The 13687-nt window shown below is 32.7% G+C and overlaps 1 long non-coding RNA gene across 1 annotated transcript; it reads right to left on the minus strand.

The window, feature by feature from the left end:
* Positions 1-3044: 3044 nt before the first annotated feature.
* LOC147549104 (uncharacterized) lies at positions 3045-4463 on the minus strand. Its single transcript, XR_015238157.1, has 4 exons — positions 4396-4463; positions 3967-4054; positions 3790-3846; positions 3045-3329 (listed from the first exon to the last, which is right to left on the minus strand). It is a non-coding gene; the product is annotated as an uncharacterized LOC147549104 (long non-coding RNA).
* Between the last annotated feature and the right edge of the window lie 9224 nt (positions 4464-13687).

Consider the following 13687-nt stretch of genomic DNA (forward strand, 5'->3'; position numbering starts at 1 on the left):
AAACATTAATGGTGTGTTTGGATGGCGGAATCATGAATCCACGAATTCATGAGTCCTTGGGATTCATGATTCCACGGATTCATGATCCAAGTAATATTTTTTGGCTTGTTTGGCAACTAAGAATCCTATGATTTATTATTATTTGAGTATTTAAACGTCTTTAGAAAAAATATGATTTTTGAAAAAAATAATGATTTAAAAAAAAAATCATGATTTTGTAGAAGGAAATATTTTTTTTTGTTGATTTTAAGTTTGAAATTTAGGTTCATTAATCCAAAATCCTTGCAAATCCTAGGGGGTAGGGTGCGATTTTGGTCCAATACAAATTTTGGAATTAGGAATCCTTTGGATTCAAGAGTCCTAGGATTCTTGGTAGCCAAACAGACCAAGGATTCATGATTCCTACCAAATTGCACTTTTGATACGAATCCTGCAACCAAACACACCATAAGTGGAAATTTTACTCTCAATTTGGTTTCTAGTTCAGCCATGAGCCAACTCATATACCTCTTAAAAAATCACAATCAAATGGGAAGTCCTTTACCGATTACATGAATGTGGTTTACGAACGGAGTCAACAGACCAAACATGGGGTTGTGGCAATGTTCTAATGGAGCTTCAAATTTAGATATATCATATATATATCATATATATATATATATATATATACATATATATATATATACTAGGGAATATCCCGTGCCCTAGGGCACGGACACCTATATCAATCAAATGTCACGAAATTTATTGTTGTATTTTATTGAGAGAGAGATTTTTATTAGTTATTATTTTTTTTTGTATTATTTTTTTGTTTCTTTTCTCTTAAATTAGTTATTATTTTATTGAGAAAGAGAGATTTTAACCCTTCAAATTTATTTTGTTTCTTTTTTTCTTAAATTAGTTATTTTATTTCTAAGAAGGAAAGGATTATTGTTTTTTAAATAGGTAACTTTATTTCTACGAAGGACTATATCTTAAATTTTGAGAAGGGCTTCTAGACAATATCTCTTATTAAATAAGGATGTTTGTTCCAGTCATCGTTTTCCCTTCTGTTCGAACACTTAATCTAGTCCACTATTTTATGTACAAACAATCGGTGGCCAATATCTCTGTAAACCAGCATTTACATTAACAAACGATTAGTTATTCAATAGCATTTACATTAATAAATCATCGGTAATTCCATAGAAAGAATTTAATTTAAATTCTTGGAAAATCCGACTTCTAGACTGATTGAGGATTCCATATGGAGAGAGAGAGAGAGGTATGTAGATAATCATATAAATTTAAACTAAAATAGAGTCATAAACAACAAACAAAATTGCAAACCCTTTATTTGCTAATTCTTAAGCAAGAGCTGGTGAAGATTCAACAACCTGCAGTAAACAAACCCAAGATTCAAAATTTCACCCATCGAAATATAAAATGAAAAATAAATGAGAGATCCCTAAATCGTAAAATGGAAAAAAAGAAATGGTTTCTTTGCTAATTCTTAAGCAGGAGCAGCCAGCAGAAGAAGATTCAACAAACCTGCATCAAACAAACCCAAATTCATGACAACCCATCAAACATGACTCCAAATTATTATAAAAAATAATGAATCCTAAATCATAAAATGGAACATTGATAAGTAAACATATTTGTTCCAAATCCTGAGTCATTCTCTATTTGGGTCTATTTCAACAAAAATTTAGGTTTTTACTCCTGTAAGCAAACAAAAAACCCTAAAAACCAAATTGTTCAAAAACCACTAAAAATTAAAACCCAATGGACAAACCGTCACATTACTGAGAATATGAAAACAATACAAAATAGAGAAAACCCTAAATTGAGTATGTGAAATGATCAGAAAGATAGTTTGGAGTTAATTACCTTGGAAATTCGGGAGATTGATATTCTTCTTTGCTAACAATCTGGGATAGTGATTTATTCTGGGAAATTGATATTCTTCTTTAATAACAATCTGCCATGAAGATCTGGGCATGAAGATTTGGGGCAAAATAAACCCAGAGACCAAAAGATAGGAATGAAGATTTGGGTTTTGACATTGAAGGAAGAGATTATATTCTACCTGAGTATGTAACGCATGAAGAGATAGAATCAAGACAGGAAGGGACAGTAACGCGCCAAGGAAGTGGTGACAAAGAAATTAACGTGCGAAGGCTTACCATTTAACGGACAGACGGACCAGATTAGTGAGGTTGACTATATCTTACGTCTCACATTAAAGGTTTTATATACTCTCTTTTATTTAGTGGGTCAATCAATTTTTTATTTTGAGGGTGAGTGATAGATCAAATGATGAAGATGCAACCGAAAACACAACGAACGACCGGATTTGTCTTTCGACTTGTCCCAGTCAGCACAAAACATTGCGTTTTATATAATAGACTAGGGTAAATCCCGTGCCTCCGGCACGGTTAAACTTAAACATAAATACAACTATGAAGACCTCTTCGTAACATCCTGTGTAGAAAGTCAAATTGTCTAACTTATTATGCAAAGAGGGTCGAAATGGCATAGTTTAATCTAATTGTTTGCCTTACACATCAAGCCATTGGATTTTGTCAGGCGTATTAATAACTAATTTCCACCAGGTTCCATTCGGATTTTTGGTGCTACATAAAATTCAACAATCTCATAATTAAAAAAAAAAAAAGTAATCTCCTAGTGCACTACATATATGGGTGAAGTAGAGAGTAAATCACATTAGCAGAGACAATGTCGTCCAAATGTTGGATACATCTTGTTAGCACCAATCATCTTATTCTTTTGAATATAATGTTGTAAGCATTAGACCCTTGGGTTCCTGGTCCAACGCCAACAATAATTAAACCGTATACTGTTAAGAACAAATGTTCGAAGACAACTATAAAAAAAAATCAATAATATGGTGTTAGCAGTAGCATTGAGAACCTTCAACTATAATAGAAAAACTTAAAAAACTTCCACTTTGTCATTAGTTTCTTAATCACATGATGAGCAACAAAAAAAAAAAAGGAAAACAATGTACCCTTGCAAAAAAGAAAGATGAACACATTAGATACCCAACAAACATGTATTACTTCAGCCAAACTCAAATTCTTTATTCTTCCACCAAATCAAATCCTTAATCTTAACATATATTACTTCTAAGCAAACTACAGAAAAGCATCCTCGTACAGAGCATCATGCCTTAGTGGTTAACTTGTGTTAATGTAGATTTCAGAGGGTATGTGTAATGGTTTATTACAAACCCAATAGATTTTTACCTAAATTTATATCCTGTAATTTGTACTCTTGATGCAATCTCTTTGAGCTTCCGTGGTGTTGGAGTCGATTTGTCACAACTGCACCAACAGTAAATTTTGTACAAAAATTATCCCAGTTTCAGATAAATAGATAAAACAACTTTGCAAAATAGTAAGCCATAAAAGTAATTGGAATATATGTTTCTCTATAAACCGAGAAAATAGAAAGATAAACCAGTAAAAGAAGTGAAGCTCTTATAAACCACCAAATTCAAATGTCACAAACATGAAATACGAAAATATACAACCAATTGCCTTCAACTAACAACTCCACCTCAATAATATTAATGTTTTCTGACATCATCACTATCAGTCTGACTCTAAAAACACATCGTTGTTGTCTAGTCAAGAAATAGGATACACTGATTGTCATGAACTCATGATAGAATCTCTTCGTAGCATTAACCATTTTGTACACGAAGATTGGATAAGCATATTTACATATAACAACATTTTGGGCAGCATAATCATACTTCATATAGCAAGAATGTTTGGTTACCTTCCCAACCGAGATAACGATGTCTTCCATAACCAGCCTTATATGGGTTAACAACCTCTATATCAGTGAAGATGTTATCAGTAGCAAAGTAAATCATTCTTACTGAGAACTATTTTTTGAAAAGAAAGTTCATTAAGGAATTCAGGCTAAATAAGATATCAGAAGTAATACTTTCACCTTACTAAACAAAGTATCACAAAGAGCTAATCCTTTCCGACCAACAACTGCTCAACTCTTCCCTTCAATTTCTGCAACGGGTACAATGCTGTAATACATGAAGATTTTTTAGTTATGTTTAGGAAACACAAAGGTCTAGTATATCTGTTTCGCCTTAGATAATCCATGTAACAGTGGAAATTTGTTGGTTTAATCTATGTAGTGACACTTAGCAAAATCACTTCAACCAAATTTTCATCTTTTGAAGCAGGTACTCTAACTTGAAAACTTATAAGTCTTTCACAACCAACATAATATGCCTCTCAAGTCACCAAAATCACCTTATATCCTCTAGTGTTCATTCCCTTACACAACATACGTGAACTAAACAATATAAGCTAAAATAAATATTGGTTTAAAGAGAATCTTAAATTCAAAGTATTTACTTACAAAGAGTTCATAGCTGAAAGGAATCAATCTCCTTGAGCTTCCATGGTGTTGGAGTCGATATGCCACAGTTGCACCAACAATAAATAATAACTTCACATAAATTACATGCAATTTCATATTATTAGAGATCCAGGGTAAAGCCTGTCCCTCCGGCACGGTCAAAATCATACCTAAATATTATAAAGAAACATGTATAAATAAATAAATAAATGATAAAATAAAAATTTACTTCTTCGTAACACCTTGTGTAAAAAAACAATATTCAAACTGTCTAACTTATTATGTACAGAGCGTATGACAGGTCTGGATTTTAAATTGATCTAATTGTTTGCCTCTACATATCAAATCGTTAGACTCCGTGAAGTGTGTTAATAACTATATTCCAGCAGGTTTAATCTTGAAATTCAATGTTTTTCCATATGTCCAAATATTCATCGATCTCTTAGTCAAAAATATGCAAAGTTAAATAGTTTAACTTATAAGTAGAGGGGGGAAATAGCATTAGCAAAGACAGGGCAGTTGAATTGTTGGGTAAGTCTTTCTAGTATTTATCATCTTATTCATTTGAATATGTTGTTGTAAGCAAGAAGCCCTTGGTAAGTCCAAGTTTGTCCTGGTAATATTGGACAGTTTATCCCTTGTACTCCATCTTACCTTGAACTTTTCCTTTGTTGCAACCCATTCCAAGTGAAGAGTAAAGGTTCTAGTATATTGATATGAACATTAACGTAAATATTATCGTTCGTTGTTCCGTAATTAGAGGACCAAGAAACGTATTATTGACAACAATGACTTGTTTATCAATTCCAAGAGGAGAACGTTGAGAGTAAGAAACAGTCCAATCATACCAACCATTTGGGTTACAGGCATTTTCCAATCTGAAACAGATCACTATCAACAAAATATAAAACCCGAACTTGATTTAATGAACTCTAATAGATGTTTATACATCATTTCTATTTACTGATGGAAGAACACTAATATCTTAAGGGGTTATTCCTATACACAGAGTTAATCCTATACACACTTATTCCGTAATTGCATATAAACTCTTAAGCTGATCTTCGGGAAATTCATAAATGGTGCAACACCTGCAGCAGTATAGGGGGTTTGACTCCTTTCTTCTAAGTAAACAAAGTCCAGTCTTTCATATTTAGAAGTACCATAACTTTAATTTAGTCTAGTTTGTTAATAATCACATTCATGACATTACTTAGTATTGTATATATTCCATTCATATTCATGTTCTGTCAAAGGGTTAATCTTGTACTTAGTATTGTATATATACCATAATTATTATTATACGAGACATAATATCGGCTGCAGCATTGCTCATACCCTCATATTCAATTTCATAACAAACATATAATAGCATAAGGATGAAATGAAATTGTCAACCAAGATTGGTCATATTTTTTCTAAACAAAATCAGAAACTACTGTCATATGAAACAACACAATGTTTCACATTCAATGGTAGAATTTGTGCAATACTGTCATCAGAAACTACTAATCTACATTGAAAGTGAACTACAAGATTGGGCATGATGTGTAGAGAGTTGGACAGAAACTTAAAGAGGTACAATTTTTGCATTCACAACACTTTATCTATGGGACATTTCATCAAACACCTCATCAGCAGAAGTCATTGTGTATGCTGGTTATGCTTCACTTGTTGTACGCAAACAAAAAACAAAACTGAAAACTACCAATATTCAAAGAAATGAAAACATACTCAGAGAACACAGAAATTGGAAGTACCAAGAAAAAAAAATTCAGAGAACACAACCAAATTTGAAATAAACTTAAAGAGATTTATAAGAACAAAACACTAACCTTCCACCTAGACTGAATTCCCAAAAGAACGAAGAAAAAAATTATCTGAACCAGAGAACAAAACACAAAACGAATTAGAAGAACAAAACACTAACCTTGTCGACGTGGACTGAATTCTCAAATGAACAAAGCAAAAAGAATTCTGAAGTAGAGAATTTTTGTTTTAATGGAGGGAAGGTTGAAGAGAGATGTCTGTGAGAAGGGATGTGTCCCTCCCGTAGAAGAGACGCGGCTATATGTGTCGAGAAGAGATTTGCTGTAGGGGCCCGGGTGATATGAGTGGCTGAATCATACGGCTGAGATTAGCGTCGATGTGGAACAGACGGCTGGATTTATCCAGGTGTTTGTCCCAGTCAGCACCATTCCACCTGTTTTATTATATAGATTTTTTAGTGTATAGACCAAAAAACGACCCCTAATAGTAGTTTTAGTCCTCCCTAATCTCATTAAGAGTTTAAAAACCAAAATATTAATATTAATGGATATCTAGTCCATTTGTATACATCTAGAGAGAAAACACAAATCCCTAGAATACATAATAAATCTTAATACCTAAACTAACCTTCTTTAAATATAAAAACTCATTTATCTTCGCATTCACCAAATATCTTTTTCATTTTTATCTCCACCTTTCTCTCTCCAATCACGTTCTTAAACTAAGTAACCGTGATCTTCATTATCTTCATTAACCAAAACTTTCTAATTTTCTCTCTCTCTCTAAATCAGAATCGTTTGGTAATCATCCATTAATCTCAGAAATCTAGTTTCTTCTTCATTAGAGCAGCTGAAATCATCTTCTTCATCCTTTCTCAGGTAAAACACATTACAGAAGTAATTTTTCGTTCCATTGATAAGATTTTATATTGTGTTTCAGGTTATTGTAACAGATTCTCTCTCTCTAAAGTTAATCCTATCTGATTTTGAGTAAAAGTATCAAAGATTTCTTTACTTTTCATTAATTTATAATGTTTGATGCTTATTTTCTCTCTCTTAAATTTTCATTATTGTTTTTTATCTTGATGTTTAAAAGATCTGATTAGTTCAAATCGAGTATGTTATTTTTTCAATCAATCATCATATCATCATTCTTTAGATAGTAGTTTAAGCTTAATGATTTTCACATTTTTTCTTCAGATCCCATTGTTCTATCCATACAGATATATGAACCAAACGGTTTTCCCTACGGTTCTTCATAACAGAATTTACATTACCTGTACTTTATAGTAAATTCCCATAATTTATAGTAAATTACGCAAACATCTTCCGTACGATGTTTTTGTAACAAAAAACATAATATATGTATTTTGTAACAAATTATCCATACTTTATCTAGAAAATCCAAAACATTATATTAATGTCCATAAATTATAAGTAATTTCTTGACAATTGCGTGTACTATTAAACTAACACAGTAATCATTTCAAGTTAAAAAAACTTCGCTTCCACACAAAATCTCGTGCACTTTGACGTAAATTATTTATAATTTACATAACTATACACGTCGTTTATAGTAAAAAAAATTTATTGTTCTATTAAATGTATATGTATTAATGAACCAGATCTTTGGTTTCGTACAATTTTATGAACCAGGTGTTATTCCGTACATTTATCATAACAGAATATACAATATAGGTAATTTACAGTGAATTTTCATACTTTCTAATACATTACGCAAACATCTTCTGAACCATGCTTTCATAAAAGAATGTAAAATACGCGTAATTTGTTATACATTATATATAATTTATAATAAATTCTAAAACATGGTATAAATGCACATAAATTATGTATTCTTTATTTACCATTACGTGTATTTTTCACCCAAAACAGTATCCTTGTTAAGCTTACCAAACTACTCAAAACCTTCAAATATTGTCAAAATTTGACAAACATTATACATAATTTATGGAACTGTACATATAGTTTATATACAATATATTATTTTTTTTGTTTAATGTATGTGTATTTATGTGTGTAGATTTGATATAACAGATGAAATTTCAAAGAGAATCATCAAATTTTCATACTTTCTAGTAAATTACGCAAACATCTTCCGAACCATGCTTTTATAAAAGAATGTAAAATACGCGTAATTTGTTATACATTATATATAATTTATAATAAATTCTAAAACATCGTATAAGTGCACATAAATTATGCATTCTTTATTTACCATTACATATACTTTTCACTCAAAACAGTAGCGTTGGTAAGCTTACCAAACTACTCAAAACCTTCAAATATTGTCAAAATTTGACAAACATTATACATAATTTACGGAACTGTACATATAGTTTATAATACAATATATTATTTTTTTGTTTAATGTATGTGTATTTATGTGTGTAGATTTGATATAACAGATGAAATTTCAAAGAGAATCATCAAATCAAAGTAAGTCAACGAAACTAAAACCTGATGGCTGGGATAAAATATTTACCGAAGTTGGTCAGTTGTTTACTAGTGATGCAAAAGCATTTGGATCTGCTCTTCGACAATATAGTGTAAATGTTGTTTGTCCTGCTCAAGACTACAAATGGAGAGTACATGGATGGGCACCATTTTTTAACCAGAGAAGATTTTGTACGTTTTTTTTTGTAATAGAATGTAAACGATGTGTAATGTAAAAGAAATTATGTGTAATTTATTGAACAAGACCCACATACTTTTGATAAATTACGTTGTATACTTGACAAATGATGGTTTCCTCGTCATACATAACACATAATTTACGTATTTGTTTCATAATCTGTATTCGATGTGTATGTTTTGTATATTAACCCCCAAATCACGTTAAATTGATCCCAGAAAATATACTCTTTCCAAATCTGAAAGTTAAGTGGAGAGAAAATTGATTTGAATCGAAAAAAAAATTTACATAGTAAGATAGAGAAAATTGATTTGGTTTGCAAATCTGTAAAGAAGAGAGTGAAATTTGATTACGAAATATTCGTATTGATGGCGTTTCGTTTTGGTTCGGATTTTGGTTTCTGATTGATCCGGATAATAGGAAAGAGAAATTTTGATTTCCAAATCTGTTTAGAGGAGAGAGAAATTATGATTTGTTTATATCTATTTTTTGCTAATAAATCTCCATATTTTTTGCTAATAAATCTCCACGCGAAATTTGAGCGTGGGACATTGACGGTATTGTGTTTAAAAATTGAGGGCTTTTATGTCCACAATGTAAAAGGACTAAATATCCATATTTTGGGAAGATTGAATCATAAACCTTTTTTGAACATTATTTTGGTCTATATACCCACCGACCCTTTATATAATGACGCTTATTATCAATAGAAAAAATCAGAAAACGAATTTGAGAAATTGTAGAGTCTTTTGTGACTTTGGATCTGTTTAGATATTTCCTTTATCCTCTGGTTTTGGAAGAGCCATTTTGTTGTGGATTTCGAGCTTCTTTATCATCTAGGGGTGGAAACTTTATCCAGGAATGGTGTTAGCTCAACCAGTTTCTTTATCATTTTGCGGTGGCAACTTTATCAAAGTGTGGTGATCCAGATCTTCCTAGTTACTTGTTACGATCTTTACATTCACTCCGTACTCACGCTGCCGGCGAAACGCATCAAGTGGTATCAGAGCTATAATTCAGGTTGGTGGAGTGAAGCTATCTATCCTGTTTATTTAAAATGGAATTTCCAAGAGGATTGACTCTCGGCCAAGCACACGCTGAACGTATTGGTAGAGAAATGGAGGAAATGAGGCAGCAAATGCAGCAAATTGTTCAGGCTTTTAATGGCATGAATATGCAAATACTGCCAAGGAGACAACAAGGAGAAGATGACCATTCATCTTCTAGCAATGACGAACGTGTTTCTCTTAGTTCTGATTTTGATCTTAGTGTCAGGTCTGGACATGGAAGAAGGAGAAGAGACAATCGTCCACAACAACAACATCGACAAGAAGAATTCAAAGTTGATTTTCTTGATTTTGAAGGTAATCTAAATCCAGATAACTTTCTTGTTTCGTTAAGATCAATGGAGAGGGCATTTAAGTATAAAACATATGACGATGAGAAGAAGTATAAGATAGCAACATTAAGGCAGAAGGGTTCACTACAAAACCGGTAGGATTTAGCTACGCCCCTTTTGTTACGGACTACGAGTATCGTAGCTACTAGTCACTATTTTGCTATGGATATTTCGTTCTCGTAGCAAATGCCTACCAACAACTACAAACTTTCTGTCCATTTGCTACACATTGGCCTGTGTCAAATAAGTATCACGCACAAACATGTATAAAAATTTAGAAGTGTGTTTCAGCTACGGTTCGTTCGGCGTAGCAACTGGTTGGTATTAGCTACGCACAATCCGTAGTTGGTAGGTCAATAGTGGTAGTAGATACTTAATATTTTTGGCGCGGAAAAAATTGCGCCAAAAGTTTTGGGTGGCTTATATAAAAACAACATTAAAGTTGGGTGCTCACTACAAAATATAGATAAACTTGGAGTGCCTAAATCGTCCCCAATTTTCTTTTTTCTATTTTGGAATTAGAAAATAGAAAGACCGAGAGTTTTTTTTTTGAGACATGAAACAGCTGGTTGCCTTTAAATCATAGGTTTCGCAAACTTAAAAATGAATTTGATGGAACAATCGAACATGAAACAGCTCCAACTCCACTAACTGGTAAGGATGTCGTGGAGAAACTAAAAGTTATTCCGTGTAAATTCGGAAAAAAACCTGAAGATAAATTGTCATCTAGTCGAAGAAAAAGAGCACGGGAGACAGAGTCTTTGCCTAACATGCCAGATAACTGGAAAAAATTGAGTATATTGTATGAGTTACCATATTTTGCTGAAAATCTTCTTAAACGCAACTTAGATGTCATGCACATCGAAAAAAATGTATTTGATAACATTGTCGGTACACTTTTGGATATTGACAAGAAATCAAAAGATAATGCAAAAGCAAGACTCGATTTAAAGGATATGGGAGTTAGGTCTGAACTTCATCTAAGGTTTGAAGAAAACAATACTAAATGCTATATACCTCCTGCATGTTACTCCATGGACAAGCCTACAAAAGAGTTATTTTGTATGATTTTGAAGAGTGTGAAGATACCAGAAGGTTATTCTTCTAACTTTGCTAGTCGAATTAATGTAAAAGAACGCAAAATATCTGGCTTAAAGAGCCACGATTCACACGTAATTATGCAACAATTTCTACCTCTAGCTATTCGAAAGATATTGCCAAAACAAGTTAGTTCTATTTTAATAGAGTTAAGTTCGTTCTTTCGTGATTTATGTTCTAAGGTGAATAAAGCAAATGATTTCAAACAGTTGGAGGATCGTATTCCAGTAACTCTTTGCAAATTGGAGAGAATCTTTCCCCCATCTTTTTTTGATATTATGATCCACTTGATCATCCATCTGGCATCTGAGGCGCGTATTGGTGGTCCTGTCCATTTTCGATGGATGTATCCTATTGAAAGGTAAACTAATTTATAAGGTGTTAAACTTTATTTTCTTGTTTGTTCGTAAAATTGAGAAACAACTGAGCTTGTGTTATTTTTCAAATAGGTTCTTATGTACTTTGAAGTCATATGTGAGGAATAGAGCTCAACCAGAGGGATCTATTGCCGAAGGATACATTGCCAGTGAATGTGTCACATTTTTGACAAGGTATTTAGGAAATGTGGAGACTCGACTAGAAAGACCATCTAGATACAAAGATAATAGCCATATTGGGGGGTTCCAAGGTTTTATTCTCGACTCTATTGAAAGGAAACAAATGCACGACTACATATTGTTCAATGATGATGAAGTTTCTCCTTACATAAAGTAAGAAATATTTTTCTTAAACTTTATTGTCCTTCATGCACAAATGAATAATGAACCCTAATTTTCTATAAAGGCAACATGAATCATATGTTAATTTGATGAGTAGACGGAAAATTTCAGCCCTTGAAAAACAAAAACTGCACAAAAGGGATTTTGCAAAGTGGTTTAGAGAAGAACTTGAGCGACAAAAACAAGCAAATCAACCATTTCCAGAAGGACTGCATTTATTAGCTCGAGGTCCACTATCTCATGCAAAGAGGTTTACCGGTTATACAGTGAATGGATATGTATTCAAAACAATTGATAGAGAAAGGGATTCTAAGACGCAAAATAGTGGTGTTATGCTTATTGCAACAGTTATGAGTTTCGCAAGTGCGAAGGATAAACGTCCAGTGAATGGAGAAATATCATATTACGGACGTTTGACTGACATTATTGAAGTGTCATATCCACAAGGACTTAAGTTCTTACTATTCAAGTGTGATTGGGTCGACGTCGACAAAGGAAAAGGTATAAAAACCGACGAGCTAGGGTTCACTCTTGTTAATTTCAATCATTTACTGGCATCCCAAAAAGATGAGTCGTATGTTCTGGCATCCCAAGTCAAACAAGTTTTCTATGTTGAAGATCCCACCGAACCAGGGTGGCACGTTGTTCTTAATAATAAGCCGAGAGACACGTTCGACATGGGGGCAGATGATCAATTATTGGATAGTCAACCTTATGGTCACCTAGAAAGTGGTGTTGATGATGAAGATGATATAGCATAGTGAGGAATGATCTGGTTGGAACTACGGTTGAAGCACCATTAAATTTAAGTCGTACCCAAGCAATTGATCATGAAGATGCAAGTACGGATGATGAAAACGAAGATGTTACCGAAGAAGATGAAGGAGATATAATTGGAGACGAATATGAGAACGAAGATGAGGGCGAAGATGAGGACGAAGATGATGATTCAGACATTTAAGTGTCAAATTTAATTATTATTTTTTAGGAATAAGATCTTACCTATTAGCCTTATTTTTCAAATATGTCAATCAATGATAACTTTTGAGTTAGATTATTATAAATGCGATCATAAGTATTAGTTTAAATATCTCTTTCATTTAAGGTTATTTCTTCTCAAATAGGTTTATAAATGTGATCTTAAGTACTAGTATAAATTTCTCTTTTGTTTAAGGTTATTTCTTTTTCAATTATGTTAACAAATATCATCTTATCTATTAGCCTTACTTATTACAGGATTGAAGACTACTTAGAAGGTGATGGCCGACGAACAACCACGAGCTCTTAAGCGAAGAAGAGGTCTTGCTAAGTTGGAATTTTTGTCAAAGATCCCTCCTGGAACAAAACTTGCATTGACTGTCGAGGGTGGAATTCCTTATGGTAAAAATTCTACAGAATTAGCTGCTTATGTTGGAAAGCTAGCCAAGGATGGCGAATATTTCCCTTTTGATGAGCCTGTATGGAACAAAATAGATGATAAGGAAGAAAGGGTAAGACGGGTGAAAGATGACTTGGAGGTAATTTTTATGTTATCTTTCTCTCTATTTTTTTTTCTCTCTCTTTTTTTTTTCTCTCTCTCTCTCTAATTGTATATATGAATTCTTTAGCTGCGTTATTTATATATTTTTTTTTTGTTGTTAAGAACGTTTTT

This window comes from Eschscholzia californica, unplaced genomic scaffold (genome assembly GCF_041429995.1).
Source record: "Eschscholzia californica isolate CP2 unplaced genomic scaffold, dmEscCali1.0.p SCAF_3, whole genome shotgun sequence".
Classification (NCBI taxonomy): Eukaryota; Viridiplantae; Streptophyta; class Magnoliopsida; order Ranunculales; family Papaveraceae; genus Eschscholzia; species Eschscholzia californica.